General features: G+C 38.4%; 2 long non-coding RNA genes across 2 annotated transcripts; one reads left to right on the top strand and one right to left on the bottom strand.

The window, feature by feature from the left end:
- Nucleotides 1-27,411, bottom strand: LOC128850480 (uncharacterized). The gene is made up of 4 exons (XR_008447890.1): nt 26,790-27,411; nt 9,562-9,699; nt 8,170-8,336; nt 1-6,520 (listed from the first exon to the last, which is right to left on the bottom strand). It is a non-coding gene; the product is annotated as an uncharacterized LOC128850480 (long non-coding RNA).
- On the top strand, nt 8,657-22,268 carry LOC128850479 (uncharacterized). The gene is made up of 4 exons (XR_008447889.1): nt 8,657-8,747; nt 8,844-8,941; nt 11,562-11,671; nt 17,992-22,268. It is a non-coding gene; the product is annotated as an uncharacterized LOC128850479 (long non-coding RNA).
- Nucleotides 27,412-27,886: the final 475 nt, after the last annotated feature.

The following is a 27,886-nucleotide window of genomic DNA, read 5'->3' as shown; positions in this document are numbered from 1 at the left end:
CTACATATCATATATATATAGAAAAATGGAAGGGTCTAACTTAGAAGAAGTTAGGTGTGTAGCGGTTTGTGCGGCCCTAGAAATCCGTCATTAAGGTTTGCCTCTGATGTTGGTGATGCAGGGATAAGCTATACTAAGATCAATCACATCAGTTTTTCAGTGCTGCCCCTACATCAATTACATGGGCTAGGATTACAAAAGGCTAATACACTGAAAACCAACTTCTGTTGGAGTTCTTTAGACAAAGTTGTCAGCAGGCTGACCACAGGGTATTTTCATAAATCATTGCCTGCTCACCTGAACTCTCACTGAATAAGACTGTGTTATTAATAGTGGCACCAATGTATTTTGTCTAGTGTAATTTTTAATTTAAAACATAAATATATTTCAAAAATATCTATGTCTTTTTTAAAGAGATTTTTTCCTTTGGTATCAGTGGAGTCACAGGACTCACAAAGAGCAATTTTCCTCCTGTCACAGTGAGACTTTGCCAGCCCTCTGGAGATGCTCCTCTCTTGTTTTCACCTTGCACATATAGTGGTGTGCAGTCGTGCCCAAGCTAGATCCACATAATATTCTCAGCAGGATAAAAAGGTTTCAAGCTACTTTGGGCAGGTTGCTTCCACCTTCTCACCTAGATCAGCTAGAGTCTTCTGATGTAAGTGTAATATGTGCACAGCAACCTATAGACCAGTTAAACTTATAATGCAGTCAGAGTAGTTGAGATATGACCCTTATGATTGTGTCATTTTAAGTAAGTCTTGTGGTTGACTTAGGATACAAAAAACTTAGTGAAATACTGATCTCAGTGATCTTCAGCGTAGCAAATATTTCATCTCTTGCAGCTACTAATTGCTAAAGAGCACATTTTGCTACTGTTGTTTGTAACATATCTTTTTTTCTAATGCATTACGTTTCCAGGGGAAATGACCTATAAGCACTGCACAAACAGATAATCCAATTACAATACAAATACTTTCAGTATACATATAACACCCTCCCAAAACCTCTTTACTTGGAAAGCACTTCTGGAAGCAGCATTAATTTGTCTAAGGATATCTCAGCTCTTTGTTCTGTGTGTCAGATTCACAGCTGGAAATCATTGCATTACAGAAAGTAACCACTGTTTTCACTCATTTGAAAACAAACATTGCTGAAGTATTCACCTGAGGTCATTCAGAATTTCACTTCTCCAAAGGCAGTTTTATCACTCCATGTTCATCTCTGATTCATTGGAAAAGGTGTCCAACAACCATTTAAAATCCTTCAGAAACACATTAACTTTTGAATGCTCCAACAAGATAAAATTCAATGAAATGAAAAGGGTAGTAAATTCAATGTAAGTGGAAAATGGATTTGAGAGCAGTTCAATATGTCTATTTAGAAAACAAGATTTTATTACAGCATAACACCTGTAGAGTAGAATTTCCAACATCAGAGACATCACCCATTACAAAGAAGCTTGGCGGGTGGGTTTGGTGACATACACAGGCTGCTCCTCCATATTGCAGAGAAGCCTATGTACAAATACCTGCTTAATACAAATAGGAACTATTACAATTTAAGCAAATTAACTTTCCTGGTCCTTATGATGACACTAGGACTGCACTCTTCAAAGCTGCTTTCAGCTGAGGTCAAGAATATCAAGTAGAGTTGCACGCAGCCCCCATATGACCTGGGATTGGGGAAATGGTCCTCCTTTCTACATGGGTCCTGTGGTGGTGCTGAGGCATGCTCAGTGTCACTGCACTGTCCTCTCCGGTGAGGAATGAGGCAACTGCAAAGGCACACAGTCACAGGCAATAGACCCCCCCCCAAGCAGTGCACCCCTTATTCATAGAAATACGTCTTAGGCTCCATTTTCTCCCGTTTCCTGCTCCCCTGCTGAGCCCTGTCATCATTCAGTCTTTCTTACACCTTACGGGTGTACGTAGGCCAGCATCGGGACTGGCAAGAGGATGGAGGAGTTAATGGGAGAAGGTTGCTAACACACTTCCTTCCTCGTTCCTCCTGTTTCCTCATACTTTGACAGATCTCCCTCGCAGTGGGGCAAAGCAGAGCAGTAATTGCATTACTCCCTTGTTTTTCACAGTGCCATGAGGTGTTTTACCCAGTGACTGTAAAAAACATTGTTTCTCAGCTTTTTAAGTCAAATGCACTAGGGAGGGTATCTAATCTGATGTCACTAATGTGACATAGAGAAACGTTCCTTGAAAAGATATGTCAATAGACTTAACAGCTAAGAAACTCGTTATAAGCAACTAAGTGGAACAAGGCAAACGGAAAGCTAAAACATCTTTTCTTTGCCAGGAGTTCTTCAGTAATAAAATATTTACTTTGTCCAAACACGTTTGAAAAATGCTGTTTTTTAGAATCCAAGGACTTGCTGAACATTTTCATAAACAGGTTATGAAATTGGCCTAAAGAGATCCAGCTAGTTTGTTTAAAAAGAAAACTGCTGTCCCAGATGGGAAAAAGATTTTGATCTTAATCATTTGGACTCTAGGAAAAGCAAGTGGAATTTCACATGCAAGAGAATTCGGGTACCAACTGTATTTTACCTGCAGTTGTTAGGTCAACTTCAGGACGATTTTGTCAATTTATCCATTCATTATACAACCCCCAAATTAAGGGTTGCCCTGGTGAGTATTAGAACTAACAACAAACTCAGTGCCCTTTTATTCACAGATTGTCTGGTAGGAATATCAAGCTTAGCCAAGAGGTATCTCAGTCAGCTATGATGCTCTATTAGAAAATTAAGCCTGCGTAGTGAACTGCAAAGGAATATATTCTGTACAGTATAACTGAAAGGTGTGCTTGTATCCAAGAAGGATGAATATAATGCAAGTTTAGACTCATTTAGGTGAGTTTATGCAGTAAATCATTATTCCAATACCCTTGTCCAGAAGAACAGTGTTCCTACTGTGACTTTAAATATGTGTTGTCAATTAATTCATTGACAGACTAACTCTTTAATGTCAAAAGTTCAATATTAAAATACAAGTGATTTTAGTCTTTAGTCATATGTCCCGTACTTTGTGTGTGATTTTTCCTCAGGGTATAAACTTTACAGGCCAAGAACTGGCTTTGTGTAAGCGAAATAATTTGATAGCTACCAGAAATAAAAGAAGGAGTGGTAATGATGTTCTACTCTTCAGGAAAGGTTGTTTTGACACTGTTTCCTATGGGTTCTGGCTTCCATTAAACATGGCTACACTGTTAGCTACTGCTTGTGGAAAAAAATGTACCCTATTCTCAGACAATCACATTTAGTGTCACAAAATTATTTTCTCACTATGCACAAAAATGGATCTAAGCAATTACAAGGACTGAACTACATTATTTTCATTTCTTCATAAATGTAACTGCATTCCAAAGTTAGAAATTTCCATTTTCTATGGAGAACTTCACGCTCCTTCAGACAGTTAAGAGTTCACTCCTTACAGGCTGTGGCTAGCAGCCCTTTTCTTGAACTTTCTTAGGATTAAATAATTCTTGCAAAATTTTACAAAAGTGAGTTTTGATGGCAACTTTACTTGCTGTAATTGTCACTGTGTGGTTGGGTTCCTTTGAGTTTCAGAGATATTTGGGCCTATTAAAACTGCCTAACTCTGATGATTGTTATTTGGGATAGTACTGAAGCAGCAAAGAAATACTGAGGTCACAGTGAATATCATGTGAAGAATACCGCATGCTAAAATTAATACTTTGCTCCTCTTGCATAGCAGGAATCACACTTGCAAACTTCAGTTGGCAAATACTGCTTCAAAAATTGGAATCATAGAACAATCTAGCTTGGAGGGGGCATTTGGGTGGCACTTAGTGCAGCCTGCTCCTCAGAGCAGGTCTAACTGCAAAGTTAAATTGGATTGCCGAGGGACTTATTGTGTAAAATCTCAAAGGATCTAGATCCGCAGCCATTCTGCAAAACTAGTTCCAGTGCTTAACTCTTCTCATCATGAAGAATTTAATTTCCTTCGCTTTGTAGCAGCACAAAGACAAATGGCAAAATCTGCTGTTGAGGTAGAGGATTTTTACATCACATATATGAACTGGCAACAGTGAGATCAACACCGTGTAAGACACTCTCAGAGACACCGGTACTGGCAAAGAAACACCTTGTAGCTTTCATTCTACATTTTGGATGTGAGGTCATCCATGAGGTTTATGGGGTAAGCCAACACAGAATGCTGTTTGGGGAAGATTTCTAAGACAGAGAAATTGAGTCAAAAGGCATCTTAAAGACTTTTGTAAAACACATTCACCCATATTCACTTCTGCACTGCTTCCAGAGCTGAAGTTGACAGAAGGCCGTAAAAGTAGGTGTTTACTGTATCAGCTGAAGAAGTTTCTGCAGTTGAGGCCAAGTGGTGGTAGATGCAATGACCACATGAACAGAGAAAGCTTTCATGTACAGGTAAATAGTTACGCCTCCAGTCACCTGGCTGGCAAACAGAGGTGAGAGTTTTGGCAGGCATAGCAGAGGAAACTGTTGCCACAGGAACACAAAGTGCACCTTCCTTTGATTTCAACGCAGTTCTTCATATTCATCAGAAATATGATGGTGAGTAATGACTCTGGTAAATCATCTTTGATGTTGGATCAAGCTGCTATGCACTTATTCTTCTTGTGAAGTGCAGAAAGTCAAGGTGCTGACATTATTTTCTTTCAGTTGGAAGGTGTTTGTTCCCTTGAGGATACCTTCAAACAGGAAATGAAGGGAGCCTTTCATCTCTATGACTGCATATCATCTCAAAAGCCTGTTCTTAGAGCTGCCCAGGAGCTATAAGAAAAGTCAAATGATTCAAATTTGCTGTACACACAAAAATGTGCATCTTTTTGAAGGGTTTGTTTCTGAAGTGCAGTCAAGTTTCTACACATGAGGTAAAAAGGGTTTAGGGAATTAAGTCTCCACAAAATCCCACTGACTGAAAGCTTTTCAAAGTGACGTCATGCATGCAATTGCAGCCTTGGTGCTTACAGGCTCAGGGAAGGTCTCTCCAGCACCCTTAATTGGAGGTTATGCTAGGATACAGCTACGAACATCCAGCTTCATCCAGACGCTTCCCAAATCCCAAGACCTAAATTCATAGAATCATAGAATAGTTTGGCTTGGAAGGGACCTTAAAGATCATCTAGTTACAACCCCCCTGCCATGGTCAGGGACATCCCACTGGATCAGGCTGCCCAAGGCCCCATCCAACCTGGCCTTGAACACCTCCAGGGATGGGACATCCACAACCTCCCTGGGAAACCTGTGCCAGTGCCTCACCACTCTCACAATGAAGAAATTCTTCCTGACGTCCAGCCTAAATCTGCCCCTCTCTAGTTTATACCCATTCCCGCTCATCCTATCCCTATAAGCCTTTATGAATAGCCCCTCCTCAGCTTTTCTGTAGGCCCCCTTTGGGTACTGGAAGGTTGCCATAAGATCTCCTCTGAACTTTCTCTTCTCCAGGCTGAACAATCCCAACTCTCTGAGCCTGGCCTTGTAGGGAAGGGGCTCCAGCCCTCCAATCATTTTTGTAGCCCTCCTCTGGACCTATTCCAACACCTCCATATCCTTCTTATGTTGAGGATTCCAGAACTGGACACAGTATCCCAGATGAGGTCTCACAAGAGAGGAATAGAGTGGCAGAATCCCCTCGACTTGCTGGCCACACTTCTTTTGATGTTGCCCAGGATACAGTTGGTCTTCTGGGCTGCGAGTGCATATTGCCGGCTCATGCCAAGCTTCTCATTAACCAGTATTCCCAAGTCCTTCTCTGCAGGGCTGTTCTCAAGCATGTCATCCCCCATCCTGTACTGAAAACTGGGATTGCTCTGACCCAGGTGTAGGACCTTACACTTAGCTTCACTGTCCACCCATCAAATCCATATCTCTCCAATTCAGAAAGAAGGATGTTGTGGCAGACTGTGTCGAAGGATTTACAGAAGTCTACACAGATCACATCCATCGGTTTACCCGTGTTCACTGCTGTGGTTACCCCATCATGGAAAGCCACCAAGTTGGTCAGACAGGACTTGCCCCGGGTGAAGCCATACTGGCTGCCATTAATCACCTCCCTGCCCTCCATGTGTTTTAACATAGCTTCTTGGAGGATCTGTTCCATGATCTTCCCAGGCACAGAGTTGAGGCTGACAGGTCGGTAGTTCCCAGGGTTCTTTTCTACCCTTTTTAAAAATTGGCACAATGTTACCCTTCTTCCAGTCACCAGGGACTTCTCCTGGCTGCCAGGACTTTTCAAATATCATGGAGAGTGGTTTGGCAACCACATCTGCCAATTCCCTCAGGACTCTGGGACGCATCTCATCAGGTCCCATGGATCCTCAGGTGTTCTCGAAACTGATCTTCTTCTATTGTCCTGGGCTTTATAATTGTTTTGTCCTGCTTGCATGTGATGATGTGACAGGATCCCTGCTGAGGCTGTGCCTTTTTTGGTGATCACAAAGCTGTACAACAGTTCTAAAATGGATAAGCATGCTCACCGTCACTTCTCAGCTTAATATGCAAACTCACCTGTAAAAGAAATAGAGTTGTAATTCTTCCCTACAGATATTGTCTGTTGTAATCCTGCACATCTCAATTTACCACATCCAGGGTGGAGTAACTCAAAAAAATACTTAAGAAAAATTTGAGGTCCTAGTATATTGAGACAAAGTACCAGTAGGGTAAATCAGTGTGCCACCTTTATAAGGCTAATATGAAACATGAAGATTGCAGTGGGCTATTAACGATGCTGGCAACTCCCTAAATAGTTCAAGAATTTTAGCCACTGTTTGTAAAAGCATCCCTCTTGCTTGAATCTGTGCAGGCATCTGTTCTTGATTACTGAGAGCTGCTAAATCTTTGTGTTTTACTCATTCTGTCAAGTATATATATAGGATTTCAAGTTTAAATAAAATCTGTCTCTCAGGTTCAGTTTGGATGAACTCTGTTATTTGAAGACAGTTATCATAGAATCAGAATCATAGAATCGCCAGGTTGGGAAATACCTCTTGAATCATCAAGTCCAACCATTCCTATCAACCACCAAACCATGCCCTGAGCACCTCATCTACCCGTCTTTTAAATACCTCCAGGGACGGTGACTCCACCACCTCCCTGGGCAGACTCTGCCAGTGCACAATGACCCTTTCTGTGAAAAACTTTTCCTGACGTCAAGCCTGAACCTCCCCTGGCGCAGCTTGAGGCCATTCCCCCTTGTCCTGTCCCCTGTCACTTGGGAGAAGAGCCCAGCTCCCTCCTCTCTACAACCTCCTTTCAGGTAGTTGTAGAGAGCAATAGGGACTCCCCTCAGCCTCTTCTCCTGAAGGAGAAACAACCCTAGTTCCCTCAACCACTCCTCCTAAGACTTTTTCCCCAGCCCCTTCACCAGCTTCATTGCTTTTCTGAGTTAAACCACTCTGTGCAAGCTTTTCTTAGCCAATTTAATATCAAAGTTATTCTGTTATTTATCAAACTTTCTCAGTTGTCGTTTACAGGAAAAACACAGACGTGTTCAATGACAGAGTGGCTAGCTTTTATCCCACTGTGATCTCCTCTTCTATTTTGTACCTGAGACAAAACTGGATCTTTTCAGGTCCATCTCTTTTTCTCTGTTTCATATGTGAAAAAAAACCTTTAAACTGAAGAACCAAGATGGTGTGTTTTATTGTTTTGTTGCTGGATTTTATTTAACTAAACCTAATATCATAGAAATATTTTCAGGTGCTCAGTGCAAATTTCTAACTCCAGATTTTCCAGAAAGGTGAGCTTTCATTTTGGTAGACTTGGAAAAAAATATACGGATCATACTAAATTACTTGAAAAGTCCAGTGTTATACTGGAATTTGTACTTCTTTTTTTTGATGTATTGCACATTAAAAACATCCAGGCCATCTGAAATTTCACTTTTCATTGAAATATTTTATACTGTTCTGCACTTCAATATTGCTGTGCAAGATAAGAGGGTCATTTTAACTTGTATTTTATCCATGCTCTCAGATAGGGTTTCTGTGACTTTCATTTATGGTATAACAAAATTACCTAATAGCATTTTTTCCTCTCTGTTTCTTTTGTTTTATAGTGTCATTCTCCTCAGTAATGCCCCTCTCTTTATTCTGGTTCCTCTCAAGTCCATACCTGCATTTTCTCCCAAATGAGAATCTGGTAAAAAAGGGACCTACCTTGTAGGACCTTCAGAGCTGCTTGTTCACTCACAGGTAGAAGTGGAGATGCTCTAGTTCTCCATCTTTGCTCCACGGTTTTTGCCTCACCACTGCAGGAGCTCAATGCCGTTGGATCCTTTTTGCATTGTCACGGGCCAGTACAGGATGTATACTACCTTGCAGCACTGCATAAGTAACAACTAATTCAGTGACTGATGCATGATTATTTGCTGGAGAAAACTTTCTTTTGGTTCATTTAACAAGTAAAAGGTTATTGTTAGAATGTGTGAGGGTGGTTTTTATTTTTTTACAGTTTTCTTTTCATTTTTTAAGGTGCTTTTTTTTCCTTTTTTTTTTCACAGAACAGTTATTAGGTTTTATATCTTAACTATAGAGCTTATAAACAGGAAACAGCTGGCTGGAGCTCCCAAGTCCTCCCTCTCAGTTAAATAACTTTCTTATGCTACTTACGGATATTTAACTGTCCCTTGCCATTTTGTTTTCTAGGTGATTTTCTTTCTATGTTAACAAAAAATTAGAGCGCTGCACTTTGGAAGAAGAAAGTTTTCTGTTCCTCCAGATAGGATAAAGGGAAAGTAGGTAGTTCTAACAACTAAATTTACTTACATCCCAACTGTATTATTTTTAGTGTTTTACTGTATCACCAGGGTTTTTATTTGCTCTGTTTTCAGAAGATCATTATTGGCAAGAAATAGAATGGTGGTGAGAAAAGAAGATTGTAGGGAGTGACAAGCTGATCCTACTGTCAAGAATGTGACAATTTGGTTGGGTAAGTAAATCAGGTGTAACTAGAAGATAAAAATGACATTGTTGCACCATTTTAATTGGAGTCCGTAAATCAGAGACTGATCCTGTGAGATGAGACTGGAGAAGCAGATTTACCCAGTAAAGGCTTTTGTGACTCCATTTTCCCAGGTGTTTATGACAAAGAGGTAAGTAGCATTCGAAAATGAGAGGTGTTGACTTTTGATTTATTTATAAAATTTGAGTTAGTGGCAAAATCTAGATGGGCTTTAGGTTTTCAAGATCTCTGTTTTCTTTATTTGGAAAATTTTCTCCAGGTATTTTAAAGAACATCGTCAGAGTTGTTGTTTAACATTACACAAGAAGACTATACCAGTGTCATACTAGTATTAATTCTTCACCATTTGATTAACTTTTAATGTAAATAATACTAGTGACTCTTGTGAAGTTTTCTTTTACAGATCTGTGCACATGCAAAAGTGATGACAGGATTTTGGTCTAAGATTATAAATAATCTGTCGATAAACTGAGCATAGCTCTCATTGCAGTTAGGCCTACATTACTGATTAATGCTTCTGGTCAGTATTGTAATAAAAGACATAGTAAACTTATCTGGTTTCATATGTTACAATTTCTCTCACTCACCTGAGGTAGTACCCTTGTGTTTCAATATACAATAAAGAAAAACCTTCTTGAGTTCTGCTGGAATGGTGGTAGAAGAACTTGTCATGTCCTGTCAGATGTCGATGACGTGAACAGAAGTATTTCTCTTGGTCTCAATTGCTACAAAAAAGCACAGAGAAGCTTCCAGCTGTAAAGCAGATTAATGCTGATATTGGTGCTTTGCTGCTGTTGGCACCCTTACAGCTGTGTGTTTCAGCAGACCACGTCATCTATGGATAATTGTGGATAATTCATGAGAGATACTCCGGCTTCCCCATATGTGTTTGTCTCACTATAGTGGCTTTCCCTCCCATGTCAACTAGGCTTACAAACATTTTTAAGGTGTATTGAGTGTCACTGTTTATGGCCTAGTCTTCATGCTGCAATGTAGATTTCACTCCAGTCAAGGAATTTAATCTTCATGGAACATATTGCAAGAATCTGCACATCACACTAATTGTCAAATCTCTTTGCTTTTGGTCTTCATTGATTCCTAGACACATTACAATCTCTAGTAGTACATTTTATCATTATTGCAAGTAGCTTTTAGAAAACATTAGCTCCCTGTATACTTTCATTATTATTTCTATTTTATTAATCACTTCTCTTTGTTACCTCTTATCTTTTCTACTCAAGGAAGAACATTTCAGGAATTATAATTGCTTCCTGTCTTCTTATTATCATTATGAAAACCTATAAGAAGATTGTTTTGTGTTATATGATATATTATTGAAGGGCACTTGGCCCAAAATCAGGCTGTTTGGTTAGAATAAGTGCAATTCATATTACATTGTGTTAATTTGATCTTCTACATCCCAACAGAGATTATGCCAATCTTTCCTAGAAGCATCCAGTTTCAGTCGTAAAGCAGGTCTGAGAGATATTTGTTTGCTCTACTAGTTAGACAATGCTGAACTCCTACAGTTAAAGAAAGAAAAGAAAGAAGATAATTTATATCTGCCTATAGTCTTTACAAATTAATCAGATGATGGATTTTATTGTGCTATGATTCTTCTACTTTAGATTAGAGAGGAGGACTGGAGGTAAAAAGGTGAGCTGTACTGAACTCAGACTTAATCTTCCAGATGCTATTCAGCAGTTATCAACAGGTCAAAGTTTGGCTCTGTCCCTATTTGTTCATTGTAGTCAATATTGAAATTCAGACATATATCTCCATACTAAACAGTTTTCTATTTGGCAAGCACTGATACCTCATTCTTCCATTTGATTTTTCCCTGAAATCATTGCCGAGGCTATGGAAGGCAGTACAGTTTAGCGAGGGGGGAAATCAGGACCACAAGTGTAGGCAACAGGGCTGCTGCTTGACCTTCTTGCCCTTTGTCTAGTCTGCATCTTTCTGCTGTATGCACAAAGGGCTCTGGTCTGGTTTGGCCTCTGGCTAATATCTAATGCAAACATCATTAACTATTAGTTGGCTGGTAGAACCTAATTCTGTTCATGGATTTTTCGGCAAATTCAATTCTGGAACAAAAAGTGAAATCCTTCAATTGTATATTTACTAATAGAATCGGCGCCAAATACCTGTCCCTAGCTAGCATGTGTCAAGTTTTCAATCCTGTTCTCTCTCACTCCTAGTTGGAAATGCCTACAGGAGCTCTGACTTCTTAAACCTTTCTATGAAAATATTTCTTGCAACTGATATGGCTCTTCAAAACAAATTTCACTCTAGTTAAAACGCATGTGAGGCGAAGATACACTTAGATGAAAATGTTGTGTCTCTGGCTTCATTTGTTAGTTCCCTGCAAATGAAGACCAGGGCATTTACTAGACTAGGAGAATTATATTATCGTTGGCTTTTCACTGTCTTTGTTCTTAGAACTGGTCCTTAAAGGAGGTTATATTAGTATTGGTAATTACCTTGGTAATGCAACTCTACCACTAATGAAGAACTGGGTAAAGCAACATTTCCCAACTCCTCCTGATTTCACCATTTGTAATTTTTCCATGTTTATTTTTTCCAGAAATTTTCTGTCTGAGAACTGTCATTCAGAGCTGAGAGAAATGAATAAGAAGGTAATGTCAAACTTTTTAAAACAGTGCTTGAATCCTTCAGTTTGAACCTCTATTACAGGTACTGATCTTTTTATAGTTGTACAACTTGTAATCTGGTTTATTCTCTTAGGTATTTTAGTGCTTCATTATGTCATATGCTTTATGTCCTCAGAAGAGAGTCCATAATTTAGGAAGTTTAGTACATAGAGTAGTTTTTTACTGATGACTTTGTACATTTATCAAGATATGAGAATAATTTCAGATAACCTAGTAATATGATATCCATGAACATGAAAAGAATAGTTCTATTTCAAATAATTATGAATGAGAGGAAGGAACAGTAAAGGCTGCTGATGGCCCTGAAACTGGTGAAAAGAAAGGACTATCAAAATTATTTTTTTCTCTTAAAAGAATCCGTCATTAATTTTTGCACAATTTTACCAGACTGACACTGACACTGAAATTACTAATGTTAATGATGTAGAGAATGTAAGTAATTATCCTGGACCAGTTTAGTGCATCGACCTTTGTCTTATCCTTGTAATCAGATCTCACTTGAAGAAATATGTTTAATTAAGAATGTAAATGGCATGATGCTATGTAGTGTGAAGGGAACCGTGGCAACAGTAACAACAGCACTTACTGCCAAGCTGTAATCGAAACAGATATTTTACCTTGCAGTGAGTGGTGAGCAGGTCTTTAAAACTATGCAGTTAAATCATGGAGGCATGCACTAATATTATGGTAATATGATAAGTGCATTTTGTACACATCTTTTTTTCACGTTACTGCCTTGGACCAGAACTTCCTGTTGCCTTCAGTGAATATCTGGAATACTTTAGGGATGGATGGCCTGATGGGCAGCAACTAGTTTGATTTGAGTCACTTCCTTTACTCAGACAGGCTTCCCACTAATTTCAGATTCCAGTCTACATACTGAGAAAACCCTTCTTTGTGCAGTACAACTATTGTTATTGATTTTGCTATTATTATTATTACTACTACTACTATTGTACTAAATTAAAACTAGTCATGGTTATTCCTGACATTATGCAAAAATATATGCTTTTCAATCCATTTCCGCCTATATGCTTTCTATATCTATCTTAAAACTCCTTGCTTTTATCTCCTTCACTAAGCACAATGTCTAGTGCCTGCCAAAATCTGCATAAAACAGTACCAACATAGGATAAAACCTTTTGAGCAGACAGGCCTACAGCAGTGCTTTTTCAGTTGGAGGGTGTTCAGACACTTTGAAGCAGGCACCTGTATAAAAGTAGAAGCACTCTTCAAATGCTTTACACAGCTGCTTATTTTGAAGTGTCTGAATTTCTTCTAAATGAAACCAATGCAAAGTCCTGCATAGCCTCAGTGTCTCATTTCAGCCAATCTCAGTTTCTATATAGCATAAAGACAGGCAGTAGAATTGTTACATTTTTGTTTGTCTTTTGCTGATATTTTTTACACTTGTGAGAGGATAGCAAATGATAAGAATGGCATTCTGTTTATAGAGGGAAATCTCTATCGAGTAGGAAGACTATATCATTTCCTAGCTATGGTCAGACTTTCATTCCAAACACTTCTGGCTTGTTTACTCCACACTCAGATCCCCTCAAAACAAGCTCTGAAGGCATTGATCTCCACTGACCCAAGACATTTTCCAGGCACTCACAGTTCCACTTCTGTGCAAATTCTCAATGACTCCAATCTGACCAATGTACCAGCTTCTTAAGTGGAACTCATAACCCAGAGGGGTTAATTCTACTCACCATTTTAAGTACATAATAAAGGTATAATTCAGAGGCTCAAAGCTGAAGTTCCACTTGCAGTCAATGGAGAGAAATTCATGCCAGTGAAGGTCAATCTACAACACTTAAATACAAAGGCCAGAACCAGACGGTATGAATATCTCCATAAGTATTACTTATCTGATTTTTAAAATGACACATCTGAACTGAAATGGCTTGGGAATGCTACACAATAAAGGTACTACTTTTCCAAATAAATCCAAATGTTTCCATTGCTTTTAATAGTCAGAGTATGCCTTACTTTTCCTACAGCATTCCAGTGGTTGCTATAGAAAGTTGCCTGCAAAGTGGTAGACGTGGTTTAAATTATATTTAGGAGGTCAAATCTCCATTTCACAGGCCTGGGAATACCTTAGTAACCAGGTACTCTCTACATGCCATCACTGAACCACTGTGGAAAAACATAGGAGAGGCTGACTCGAGAGTGAGTGAAATCTTTTAAGATAACTAAACAATGTGACAGGTAAGTTTGGAGTTCCATATACTGACTTAAGCCATAAATTAATCTACGTAATTGTTAAAAGTTCAGATTGTAGACATAAGCAAAACAAGGATAAATTATGCAAGAAAGCTCCCAATGCGGATTGCATCGCATTTCCTGGGCCTTCTGAATGTCAGCTTTCTAATGTGAAATCTCTTTTTACTGAAGTAGATAACACTGTAACCCAAACAAAACTTCCTTCCATATTGCCATTATTAGAATCCTACGTTTATCATTAACTTGCTGTACCTCATCACGCAACAACTGTATTTTCTGTTTACTGATTACCTTAGTCTACTGTTGGATTTTTTAGACTGAATATATTTCTTAAACTTGTGTGAAATAATTCTCAGGTTTCTTCAGAGAATGATTCTCATATTGCAGATCATGCACAACTCTGACTGCATTTCTTACTTTAAAAACCCACAATTTTACTCTATTCAGGAATTGGATGTGTAACCAAAATATTGAAAAAGCTATCTGTAACAATATTCATGAAACATTCTGAAAAATGGAAGTTAATAATTCCACGTAAATGTACTGCAATATTTCAAAATGCCTGAAAGGTATTTCTGTGTTTCACCTCAGAAAATAGTTCCAGTTGGTTCTTATTTTTCCTGATCCAGGAGTCTCTAAGACATCTCTAAATATCTTTAGGATGTTTAATTCATCTGCTGGATTGCAGTGAATATAGGCAAGCAATAGAAGCACAAAAAACATAGCTTGATTTTTGCTTTTTATGTATTCTTTTGATTTTATTATAATGTGTCAGAGTATTGCCCTCAAAGGAGTATTATGATATTCAGAGAGATATCTGGGTACTGACTCAGATTTGATTCTTATAACAAGTAATCATCATTTTAATAAGCGTATTTATATTACAATCAGTTTATCATCTCAGAAATCAATGAAGGAACTTACAAAAGAAGCTAAAGCAATTTGTTGCTGCCCATTGCCCTACTATATTTTCAAGCAATTAAAGCAAATAAAAGATTTCCGTGAGTGGCAGTGGGACTTTCTACCGTATAAAAGAATTATCTACATCTTATTAAACTGTGTTGAAGAAGTTAGTCAATGTCTTACAATCAAAATTTAGAAAAATATGTAGTTTTCATAGTGATTAAAGGCCAGTTACTTTTCTAGAACTGTTTCTGGAGGGACAAGAGGTTACTTAATGGAATGATTTATTTTATTTCTATCTCTTTGAAGTTATACTAGATGGGTAACATTATCATCTCTGCTGCTCCCTAGCTACTTATTCCCCAAACTTCAGAGGGAAAACCTACTCCCTTCAGGATTTTACTGACCTGAATTTTCTGCAGGAGATTGGAAGGATTGCAAGGTTAAGAAATAAAATGGAGTTATGATTTAAGTGGCTGAACATCAGGGTGGCAGAGACTGCTCTAGCATAGCAGTACTGAGAGCTCTGTGTCACCCTGATGCTCTGTACTTACTGGTGAGCAACCTCGGCCAGCCTGCTGTTGTCTGCCAGTTGGGGCTTAGAGTGAAGGGAACATCACTGTGTCCAAACGTGGCTCTGAGAGATGAAGCAGCTTGTTTGAAATGTGCATTTTCATAAATTCCTACATGCATCTTTGTATTCATCATTTTTGTGGCTATCCCCAAAATCTTTAAAACCACACTCATGGCAAGGCTGATAATCCTCTTTTCTCAGCGTGGATGCAGAACAGATGCTGCATTTCCTGCAGCATAATGGAGACATCTGGAAAGACTGCTGACACTATGATTAATCCCACTTAATTAATTCAATTTTAATACAGGTACTGGATCCATCCGATGAGTCCAGTCAGTTGAAGTAAGCAATGTTTTAATCAAATGCAATCTGAAAACACAGGCAGTATTCAGAAAAGTCAAGCAAGCTGATCAGATCTAAGCCACTAAGCTAAAATACATGTTCATAACAAGACACGTTTTAGCTCTGAGTTCTAAATACACAGTTATCAGCTTCAGGCTCACTGTTGTCTGTAGGTCACCCTCCTGTGTGCCTTTCATAAGGAATTTAAAAACCTTGAGCACAAAAAGAGAAAAGTTTTTCTTGATTTCTGGAAAGCATGGAGTTTTGAACAACCTCTACCTTAAACTGTGTTCTCAGCATTTCAAATATGCCTTCCATGAGACTGAAACTAAGCCGTTGTGCACAGTGACTAGGTTATGCAGGAGCACCCCCTGCATAAAGCAAAAGTGAAATCATTTCCTCCTCATCATTCTTGCAGGTTATTTTGGCAGATTCATTGTATTACTTTGAATTGGCTTGTTTCACAGAATTGTTTTGGTTTTCCTGCAGACCGAGTTAGAGTGTGTATACGTGTGCTTTGGGGCAGAAGGGAGAAGAGAAAACGTGTTTTGCTATTCATGTTCATTGCACACAAAGACATGATAGCCATTGGACAGAGTGCGACAGAAAATAGTCTGGGTGTGGTTCTATTCCCAGAGACCAAAGCCAATAAATCTACCCTGATGTGGGGAAGTTCCCAGTCTTCTTTTCTCAGACACTGGTGTCTTAGAAGGTTACTGCAATTGGCTATATCTACAGTAGCAAATTAAATACAACCAGGGCAGGTATTTAAGGCCCAGGTAGTGTCCTGTAATCATTGTTTAGTTGTTAACATGAAACATAGCATAGTTTTGACATGCACCAGCTATAGTGCTTACAAGCACCCAGGCACAGTTCCAAGGTTAGCAAAGATCAGAGACGGTTCCCACTGAACACACAGTTCAGTGTGCAGACACTGTGTAGACACAGTTGCTCTTTTAGGGAAAGAGAATTTGATTGTATTGTCATAAAATCAGACATAGTTTGCTGCCAGTCTGGAGAAAAACTTCTGAGCTATTTTAATTAACTATTGGAATAAAGTAAACATAGCCCTCTTGGCAGTCTGCTAGCTTGGCACTAAAGACATCCGGGTTCAGATCTGTGCTGTACCATAAACTGCTAAGTTCTCAAACTTATTTAAGATTACTAATTTCCAAAAAAAAAAGAATTAGATACTTATTGCATTTGCAGATCTCCACATATGCACCACATATGTGCAGAATTGTGATTTACTACGTCAACTAGTAGAGACATTAGCAAGCGCAAGGTACGGAAATCCTATGGTCATGGCACCATACTACTTCAAAAAGTAGAAGGGGAGTTCAAGGAGAATACTATCTGTTCTTTAGCCTTCTTTTCCCTCTCCTCATGTTCTAACCTGATTATCTGCCTACTTCTTTGTGAATCATAAAGCATAGACTTCTGAAGATGCAAGACAGACAGTTTTGCAATGCAGCATGAAAATGCATAGAACACTAATCTTGTTTAAAAAGAGATAGCATTATAATCCCTGATTTCCAAATGAGGAGGTGTGAACTCATGTCCTTCTGTACTAACCTCTGGAAAGTAAACAGCTTAAATTAAGCTAATCTGGAGTAGAAGTTACTTCGGTATCTTCATGTGAATGTGTCTTTGGCAGCTCAGCACTAGACAGATATTGAACTAGTAAATGCCAAGAAGCAGAAGCAGTCCTTGCCTGTATTTCACATAATAACATTTTTTTTTGTTTTAAAAATTGACACAGATAAGTAAGAAAAAAATTGCTGGTAGCATTTCTTTTACCTGTTCATTTTGTATTCATGACACTCAGTATTACCTCATTTCTCAAGTAGAAGGCATACGACTTCACATTCCAAATTGTGTACTTGATATCACAGAAAAGTGAAATTTAAACAGAAAACAAATCTCCTTATAATGCTTAGGTGTAGTCACTATATGCTAACATACGTTCCTGATTTTGGGATGGTGTATGATTAAAATAGTATCTAGAAATTGAGTGAAAATAAAATACAACTTCACGGCAGTTTTCCATTGAGAACTGAAATTTGTATTTGAAAATTATTATCTTGTATCCATTTAACAGATCTATGTAGAAGTGCAATGAAAATGCTTGTAATGGGAATGTCAAACCTTATGGCCCTACCTCCTAAATGAAGTTAAGACTGACTCTTAATTAAGAGCTACTGGAAATGTAGCAGTTGTTATTACCAGATGCTAATGGCAGTGGTTGTTTCATTTTCCAGGTCCTAAAATATCCTTTCTCTTTTTTGACTTAGCTATGGTGCTTCTGCGAGAACTACATGATAATGCCAGTAACAACCGAAGATAGTTACTGCATGCCTGGAGTGATAACATAATATGCAAAGTGAATGACTTTTTAGGAATTCTATCACTGACTTTCAAATTAGAAAAAAAATCAAAGTTCTTTATTTTAAACATAAAACCACTTTTATTCAAAAAAGTGAGGAAAGAATCAAGGAAGTTCATTTGGTGTTCTATGAAGCAAAAAAGTCAACAACATTCCATCCAAAAGTTGATATGTATTCTAAAGTACTTCCAAAACAAGTTTTGAAGTATTATGTATTATAAACAAGCACAGTTTCAAAGATTTTACACTCTCTTAGGTGCCTTTGATATCACAATTCACAAGAATCATGGTTTTTATAATTTTACATGGAGATTTAACTTCAAAATTTAGTATTTGCTTATTTTTATTTACACAGATCTTACACACAAGATCAACCTTATTTTGTCAGTATACTCTCCTTGAAAATTCATTGTTAATGTAGAGAAAAGGGATGCATCAAAGTCTGTCCTTCTCTGGACTGCGATTCCAAAGCATCTACTACTTAATTTCATAATCTATCTGACATTTGTTTCTGGGTATAACATGCCCACAACGTTTTCTGGCCTTCACAGCATCTATCTCTTTCCAGTCTAAAATTTCCTAATGATTCCTGTTTCCTGATAATCTGAATAAAATCATGGCTTTTTTGTGATTTACAACTCCTAGAAGTTAAGTAATTTTCAAGGTGGAGGGTATGTGAGGGGTTGCCTTTTATAGGACACAATAGTGAGGATAATACATTTGACTGCAGATACTGTAAATGACAGAAATACAGTTACAGCTGCAAACTGTGCTTTTCCTTTGCCTACTTTTTTAAAATTTGGCAGCAGTTGAGTGGCATATACGTATGGCACAGACAGTTCTGTTGGTCCAGCCCACAAATTCTCCTGTAAATATTGTTACTCAGTAGAAAAAGTTGCCACCCAGACATCTATGAACACACATGATCACAGATACATTAACATCTCTTATCTGGGGAGTGGACACACCACACTTCCTTTCCATAGGTAATTCAGCATGCAATCTCTTGCTTGACAGTAAACCACAAACCTAATCAGGTTACTTACCAATAAGAAATAATATGTTGTTGTTTGTCCTTGAATAAACAGAGCTGCCAGTTCACAAAAAAGAGTAATCTGTTTTTATTACAGTAACGTTAGGAGAAATGTCTTTATTAGTTTACATCTTCACCGATACAGGTGTACAAAGACTCTTTATATGAACATGCATGAATTTTCTCAAGGGTGTATACGCTGCACATCATGTCTGTTCTCACTGATCTCTGAAGAGGCACGAACCAAAGCGAATATAAGTGTGCCTGTCTTTAACTCGATTATCATAATATTGGTACCTTTTGTTTTCTGCTAAAGCTTCCTCATACAAAAATAATTCACAACTAAAATGAGGTCTTTCTGTTCAAGGTTTCCTCATCCTGAGTGCATGCTTAGTCTCTCCGCTCCACATTCATAAATAGCTTGAGAGCTTTCAAGCATCTGAGGTCATTGTGCTTCACACAATTGTTCTTTGTTGCACTTTGTGAAGGAGATTACATGAGGGCAAGCTGGAATTCCTGGATATCATATTTCTCACTATTGAAGGGCTATCTCCTTGAATAAAAAAAGCAATAAGGCTATCTGAAGTGACCTTGGCAGTTGTTCCCATGCTTTATGACATTATACAATTAGATATGAGTTCAAATAAAGAAGTTCTAGAAAATCATAGGGACCAATTTCAAGCCCAGTAATGTCTTTGATCCGATCAAATTTTGCTGAATGAAGGATAGATTTTCTGAAATATAGACCTAAGCATAAAATAAATTATTTGGCTAGTATTTTCCTGCATGATTTAACCCTGTCTGTTATAGTACTCCATTGTCAGCAATTGCTGAGCTGTTAATCCTTGTGGAAGCGTTAAAATTAAGCAAGTGTAATGGAAACAAGTTACTGCTCACTAGGGGTAATTCTTAGTAAGTAGAGCCAAAATGCAAATTGCAAAGAATCTCATTATTGCTAAAAGAATGTCACTAGTGCAACTACTTGATGGTAGATAGCAGATAAAGTGTTCAACCCCATATAACACAAAAATATGTCAAATTGTTTTTCTTTCCTTTCAGCTTGATGAAAACGAGTCATGCAACTGAGTGCAAGGGAAAAAAAGTCTGTCTCCTTCCTTTAAAAACCCTATGATGCCATTACTTAGTGAGAGAGGCAGGACATCTCCAAGATTCCAGACTGCTAATTTTCAGAAAATAAGATAGTGCTTAGTGGAGGGAAACAGTTGTACCATTGGAAAGGGAAAGGCATCACAGAGACTGAATCTTACCTTGCACTCCTAAGAATTCAGTAGGAAGAAGCATATGTGGCAGCCCCCACTGAAAATGTTTCAGTTGAGTCTTTGCTTCATTAGAGGTCCAAAAACCTATTCCAAAAGCCAGAGCATACCATGATTCTAATCAGTATGCAGAGTGGCCTGTGCTCTTGTGCCTAAGCTAATTTTAAACATGACCTTATTCTCTGTTTTAAATTATACTGAAGAATGTATTCACTTGAAGACAAAAATTTGTGCATCTGGGCACAGCAGGGTTAATACTTTCTTCCCTCAAATTTAACTCTGCTTAAGTAATTGAGAGATTTCTCAGTGTCCTGGAACTACAGATCTAGATCTGGCTAGCACCACTTAGCTGCTCTCAACAGAAAGGTCCTCATTCGGGCCCAAAACGATAAATCCTCACTGGATGCAGAAGTCATGGTTTGTGTTATCTATATTTCTTCCTACATTACTGTGATTCTGGTTTCACAAAGTGTGGTAAGGAGCTGTCAAGAAACTGTTGGGTTCCTGTGCATGGTCGTTCATTGACAGCCGGTGACAGCAGTTTGGATGAAGACCCTGAGAAATATACACTTCTATCCACAGTTAAAAAAAAGATGGGAAAGAAAAGTTAGTAACACTTAGATGATGGGTGGGTATTTTTGTATGTATGGAGTGCAACGGTGCAGAACTAAATCTCATAAAGACTTACGTAAAATATATTTACAGGGAAGTAGCCATGGTGTATTCATAAAGGGAACAGGATTTTTGTGTATTATATCCTCAAATATCTGCTACAAATATTCATTATTTTATATATCCATCATATCCTTAGCACTCAGCTTAGGCCCTATGGTGCCCCAAGAACCAGAAGGCACGTTCTGCTTGTCCTCATCCCACCAAGTCCCCCATGAGAAAGGAGTCAGGGCAACTCTTTAACTGTTCCCTCAGTTACCACACCTTTTCTATGATGCTAAATTACAGCTGAGAAATATGTTTTCAGCAGATTTATGATTAAAAAATAAAACCTATTAAATTAATGTAAACCTTTTTCCCAAGTGTGACAGTTTTGTTTCGAGAAGACAGACTACAATGACAAGAACCATAATTTCAAATTTCAGAAAAGTTTCTGTTTTGGTTGTGTTTTGAAGCAACTACTTTGCTTTTTGTGAGATAAAGTGCAAATATTTAAAAAGATGAATTTGTCAAAATGCATTATTCAAACTAACTAGAAACTGTCAGGGTTTTGTTTATTTGGGGAATTTAGGGTGGAGTACAAACATCTGGAAACTTTTCTAAAAGAAAAATAAAATGTTTTAGTTAAATAATTTGCCTCAAGCACTTTATTTGACAAGTGCTTGAAAAGTTACTAATTTCAGGCTGCAGTTAAGAGGAAGGAGAGGTACAAAAATAGCCTTTTTTAATGAAGATCTCTTTCTTTATGGTCACTAATGTATAAAAGATTTAGATGGATTTGCTGCATTTCATGAGATTACTGATAGCTCTAGTGTTTTCGTAGTGTGTCTGCAGAGACCACATCACACAAGCAGATGTCTGGTTAATGAAATTTCACATGAATACCTGGTCTGCAGTCCAGCATTTACAGCCATTGTTAGGCTCACAGGAAGTGTAAAGAAACCTGAATGCATTGCATTTTATTGTATTTGGCCATCTTTTTCTACTCTTTAAACAAAAAAAATTCCATAGTTACAATAATTTTGCATGCTCCTAAGCCAAACAAAAGGCAGAAGGAAGCAGTTCCTCCTTTGTGAATGCAAGTGCAGTCAGCATGTTTTAAATGAAAGACAGAATGTTAATTCAGACCTGTGAAAGAGCACAAAATACAATAACCAAAAAAAAGGTTCGAGCACTAAGGTTGCAGAGCTCTCAGTAGACAGTCTAAACATAGACCCTAAAAATATCTTACAGATTTCACTGGAGTCAACATGAACAGGGATTTGGTACTAATTACCTGCAAACTGATCAATGACTAAGCATCAGCTGCTGGTGATGCTTGTTACTCCAAATTCCTGTTTACGAGCTAAAGAGGTACTTACAGCGGTCAGATAGGTCACAGATTTCAGTCTGCTTTGATACTCTCAACCAATGTAACTCTCCTGTTGATTTTGGACTTCTGCCCAAGGAAGTGTGGAAAGAAGTTAACACTGCCAGAAATCTCTAAAACCTTCCTATTTAGTAGCGGGGTCCATTGTGTACAACCTTGGTCTTTGTTAAGTTCTATTGTCAAACTTTTTTTGTGGTTTTCCCAGTTTTCAACGACTATTCTCTTTTCCCTCTTCTTTGAAGAAAGATAACATCCTGTCCAAACTCTAATAGGGACCCCCCCTGCCATGTGTGCGTGCATTTAAGCATGAATGCAGTCCTATTCACAACTCTTGGGAAATACTAATGTGGATTTTTAAGCAAATGCAGTTGCACTTGAATTCTCTGACTCAAGAGTCAGTGTACCCAGGAGTTTACTATGCACCTTTTTAGCAGAGTATTTATAGTAAATACTGTGCAAAAGAAAGTAGCCCTGAGTATATTAGCTGTCTTTCTCCAACAATAATGAGGTTCATATCTCTCTATCCTATAAGTTATCCTTCCCAAGGTAATATTTCTTGGTGTTTACATATACCACGTTTTCATGGTCACAGTATTGGGACGCTTTTGTTGGTTAGTAATGTCTGCTAGGGAATTAATCTTGGAAGCTGATGAGGAGATGATTTTAAAGAAAAGGCAACAGATGTGAGGACATTCAGCTATCTGGACTACTAAATTAGCAGAACTTAAGGAAGAGGTGTGAAAGAATGAGCCATATAAAAGCACAACGCACAACCTATGAAATATCTGTAGCATATTTAGCAGGTGGAGTCAGCAAATGCAAACCAGCTTTTCCTGACAGACTTGCTCAGCTGTTTAAACTCATGCCACATATAAAATAATCCATATTCTTCCTTCCTAATATTATTGTCAGGCTACAATAAGGCAAATTAAACACAAGTATGAGTGCATGATTGCAATTCTACACAATTTAGAGATCTTCTGACTGATGAAAAGTCCATCTAATCTTCATGCAGAATATTTTATTCCCTTTTCTTATTCCTTTTTTAATAGCAGCTTCTAGAGATTGAAGGTCACTGACATCCATAACTGAATAAATAAAGGAAGACAGACTATAGCCATAAAATCTGAGCTGATGAAAAGAAAGGTGAGTTTTGTAAGCACACTGGAGAATCAAGATTTAAAAATTATCTTGAAAAAGATGGGTAGTCCTTCCAAAACCTCACAGTATGAAATTTTCTGAGACAATAACAAAATACCTTCAGTGGAAAGAAGATGCCAATAAATGGCTGTGGAAGACAAATGCTCAGGTGGGTGGAGATACCTCATAAAAGGATCTGGGTCTGATCAAAAATGCAGCAGAAGTCAATAATTTTATGCTATTAGTGGGGGTAGTGGAAAGGCAAACATTATTCTAGGGTGTGTGTAAAGCAAGAAAGGCTTATTTTCATAGTACTCATGAGGTCTGTTTCAGGGGAGATCTTTGTGAGTAGTCCAAGTTTCATATATGCAAACTATCTTATGGGCAAATACAGGTGCAACCATTACTGATGCACTCTGGCTCTTCTCTCCTTATACTGAGAAGCTGGAGAAGATATCTGTTTGCCTTAGTACAGCCCTCAGCCCAATTTTAAAAATTTTACTGAGTCTAAGTTTAGAAAGTAAGGTTTCGTGACATGCTCATATGAACTTGTGAAGTGGGTTGCCTTTTATTCTGTTTTTTTACTTTTTTTGTTCAGAGCACAAGCAGAGGAAAAATATCTGCCTATAATGTGCATATGCAATGAGAATCATAAAAAATTATGGTGTGACATACAGCAGACCATAGATGGCTCACCAGACAGATAACATACAGTCAGACTGGTAATGGTAGGAATAAACTGTTTGAAAAAGAGGTAAATAACATTCCGGTAAAATGAGTGTGAGGTTGGGTAGAAATCAACAGGAGAGGAGAAGGCTGAGCGGGGGAAGGTGGTAGAGAAAGTGAGTTGTTTAAAGTCTTTAGTCACCACTGTCTCACTTGTCACTAACAACAACAAGCAGTGAGGTGTAGCAAATCACCCAAATGGCCATTGCCTCTGCTGGAAATTGAAAGGAGATAAAAATAAGAACCTCTTCCAGATGAAGCTCTATATGCTACTGTACACATGTTGTCTTGTCCCAGAATAGTCCAACAAGGTTGCTGTCTGACTCTGTTGCTCTTAGTAAGTCTCCCAGGCTTTTTAAAATAGCATTTAGTCATCAGTATGTTCTCACTGTGACTTATCTGAAGGGCAGCATCATTTTCAATAGCAGAAGTAATCACATCTTCATTTAGCACTCATTATGGATTATCTCTGAGGAAGAATCTTGCCTTTCTCTTTTAGCTTTTTCCTCCCTGCACCTGTGGGTAATCCAGGGCAGCCTATTTGTTATGTACGCTGGGTGACACACACATCTCCCGGACTGCCCCCCTGCTGATAGCTATTTAATGTTAATGAATGTAAGGTGAATGACTCCAGACACTGCCACAGTTAAGCAGACAGTAAATTAATCTGACAGGTGACTGACTGGTCTTTTCTGTAGTATGTCAGCTCAGGCACAGAGGGAACTTCTACTGCCAGCAGAAGGGAGCATGTCACTGGGGTTCATGGAGCGGAGTTTGCTGTGTCAGACAGCAATGGGGGATCCCTGTAGGTGTGAGGTGTATTCTACTCTTTAAAGTGTAACAGAGGAGCTGAAAACAAGAAGATGGATGAGTTTTTTGTTACTTATGTTGTGGTTTTGCCCTTCAAAGCTTTGCTTGTCCTTATAAAAAATATGGGTTTTCCCTTCTTTTCTCATCCTGTTGCCTTTGTCTTTTGGGGGAGGTAGATACTGAATATGTTATCCTAGAGCTGTCATAAGAATAAAAAAAATCTTTGGTTATATCTTTTTCAAAGGGGGAAGTGTTGTGATTAACGTTATACTAGATCCTAAAAATTATTTCATGCTCTCTGATCCTAGCAACTTGGATTTTGTTTATGTGTTTTTTAAGCAGAAGACACATATTCAAAGAAGCACAGCAAACATTGCATCACAAGTCTGGTTTTGCATGTGTAGTGGGAAAACCAGTAGTGCAAACTGCAGGCTCTAGCCAGGTTCCTTTGTGTTTTCCTGGAGAATAAGGAAGCGAAGTGGTTTTACAGGAGCTCTTTAGGTATAGAACTTGCTGAAAGCCAAATACCTTAAAAGGGGGTCTGTTGTAATGTTGAGTTTTTTTTTTTTTTTTTTTGCTCTGTAGCTTTTGTCAAGTAAGCTAATCACCAACACAGCCATGTCACCAATGCACCAATGGGAAAACTTTTATAGCGCAAGAACTAGCCTTATAGCACAGGTACTGACTGTACTTTTATTCTTGATGTGTCAGCAGGCATGACAAGTTAAACTAGAGAGAACCCTTTGGCTAAACAGCTTTCACTAAAATATACTGTTTCATTGAAATTAAAATAGACTAAGAAGACCTACTAGTTAGGTGAGAGTTTTCAGCTTTATTTTTTTCTTTTTGGTAAGACAGTCTTTATACTGTGAGACCGCAACCAGCCTTGAATGTGAAGACTCCTCTCCTTGCTGTGCTAGATCAAGCAATCTATTCTTGATTGATTGACCAAGAGCCCTCATACCAAACAGATACCATAAAAACTCTAGATTTTCTGTATGCTTTTAACTGCTGGATGGTGCTGCCATAGTGACTCTGCATCAAAGATCCTGGTGGCTCTTTTCCCACCTCTTGTAGTACCTGGCTCCAGTAAAAGATCCCATCTTTCCCATTGAATAGTTTCTCTCATATGTTACTGAAGAACTGATCAAAATCTCTACTTCTCCATTTTTATTCAAACAGAGGAGACAATGCTTGTTTTTCTTCGTAACAAAAAAGAACCTGGAAGCTGAGAGCACTGCTGCTGTGGAAAGGAATGTTCCTTCTCTGGCTTGCTTTCATACAATGTCAAAAAGCTACACCCCTCCACTGAAGCAGCTAGAGAGAGTAGTCACTTTTGGTTTATATCCCTTATTTTTCCTGCATGAAAACAGAGGACTTCAGTGGCTAGGGTAGTGAGGTTGAAATATCCCAAAAAGAAAAACATACAAAGAAACTGATTCTGGTGGGCTGACCATGGCTAGACACCACGTGCCCACCAAGCTGCTCTACCACTCCCCCTCCTCAAGTGGACAGGTAAGAGAAATTGGAAATGTTGGCAGAGATGATGTTCCTTTGGAGCCTGCAGTACTTTCTGGGTTTCTGCTAGTGAATCCATCCCTGAGCCTATCAAGCAGGCTATAGGGCTTCCAGACTGCCAGGAGCCAATGAATCTGTAACGTTCCTAGTGTATTACTGACCTTGTATTTGCATCTGCTGATCTCCTGGATGGGAACAACTGGAGTTTCCACATGCCAGGTAGTGAAGCACACAGTTTTGTATTCTGTCATTGGGCTGGCTGCTTCTTAGGGCTTCTGAAGAATTTGGGCTGCCATGCAGATTTATTGGAACTAGGCTCTTCGATATTTATACTGCAGACAATCTCTGCTGATGCTCTGCAACAGGACTCCCAGTCCAAGTTTTGACCTTAAAAAAACAATTTTCAGTGAATCTGATTACTGCGTGTAATGAAAATTTCTTGCTTAGACTACCTCTTACAGTTACCCACAGCAGTGTTTCTAAGTGTAGAGAAGCACATACTTCAATCACTCATTGACATAAATGCTTTGCTGTTCCAGGAAAGGGTCATTTACATGAAGAGGAATTGACAGACTCAAATCCGGTGTGACTTAGAACAACAGGACTTTCTATATATGAGCAGATAAACCCAACCACAAGCGAACAGGTGCAATGAGTTAACAGTTGGTTATCTGTGAAATATATTATCAGCATTTAAATAAGTAAGGGCTGGTAGTACTTTATCACTTGATTGAGAAACTTTGGAATTCTGCTACATATGGGATGAAGCACTCACCACTCAGAAGTCAGGAAGTGGATTAGACAATCTATCTTGTAGCCATGTTGCTGTTTGGTTATTGAAACCAAACACTTGCAGTTATGCATACTAACAGCAAGAGGATTTACCATCTGTGGTGTAATTGCATTTGTCAGTTTGTTTTAAAGTAAAAAGGTGCTGCTCTTTCACAGTGAACTTGTTCAGGAACATTTCTGCATGGCAGCTGCTAACCACTGATATACTGCCAAAGTTATAACAGAAACTATTTCTTTACTTTGAAATAAATTTGCCAGTATTGTGTACCTATAAAGGAAAGGAAGAGAGCAAGTAGGGCTGAGAACCCACATCAAATAATTTGCTACCAAATTTGTTTTCTGTAAGGTAAATTTTATTTCTTGGTTTTCAATAAATGAAAAAAAGCTTCCTCCAACTTAAAGTTGCCCCAGTTAATCCACAATTCTGTCTTTGTCAGTTCTCCTTAGGTCTGTTAATCCAAGAATC

This window comes from Cuculus canorus, chromosome Z (genome assembly GCF_017976375.1).
Source record: "Cuculus canorus isolate bCucCan1 chromosome Z, bCucCan1.pri, whole genome shotgun sequence".
NCBI lineage: Eukaryota > Metazoa > Chordata > Aves > Cuculiformes > Cuculidae > Cuculus > Cuculus canorus.
Note: the sequence above shows the minus strand (reverse complement) of the source record. Positions and strands in the feature narration are given on the sequence as shown.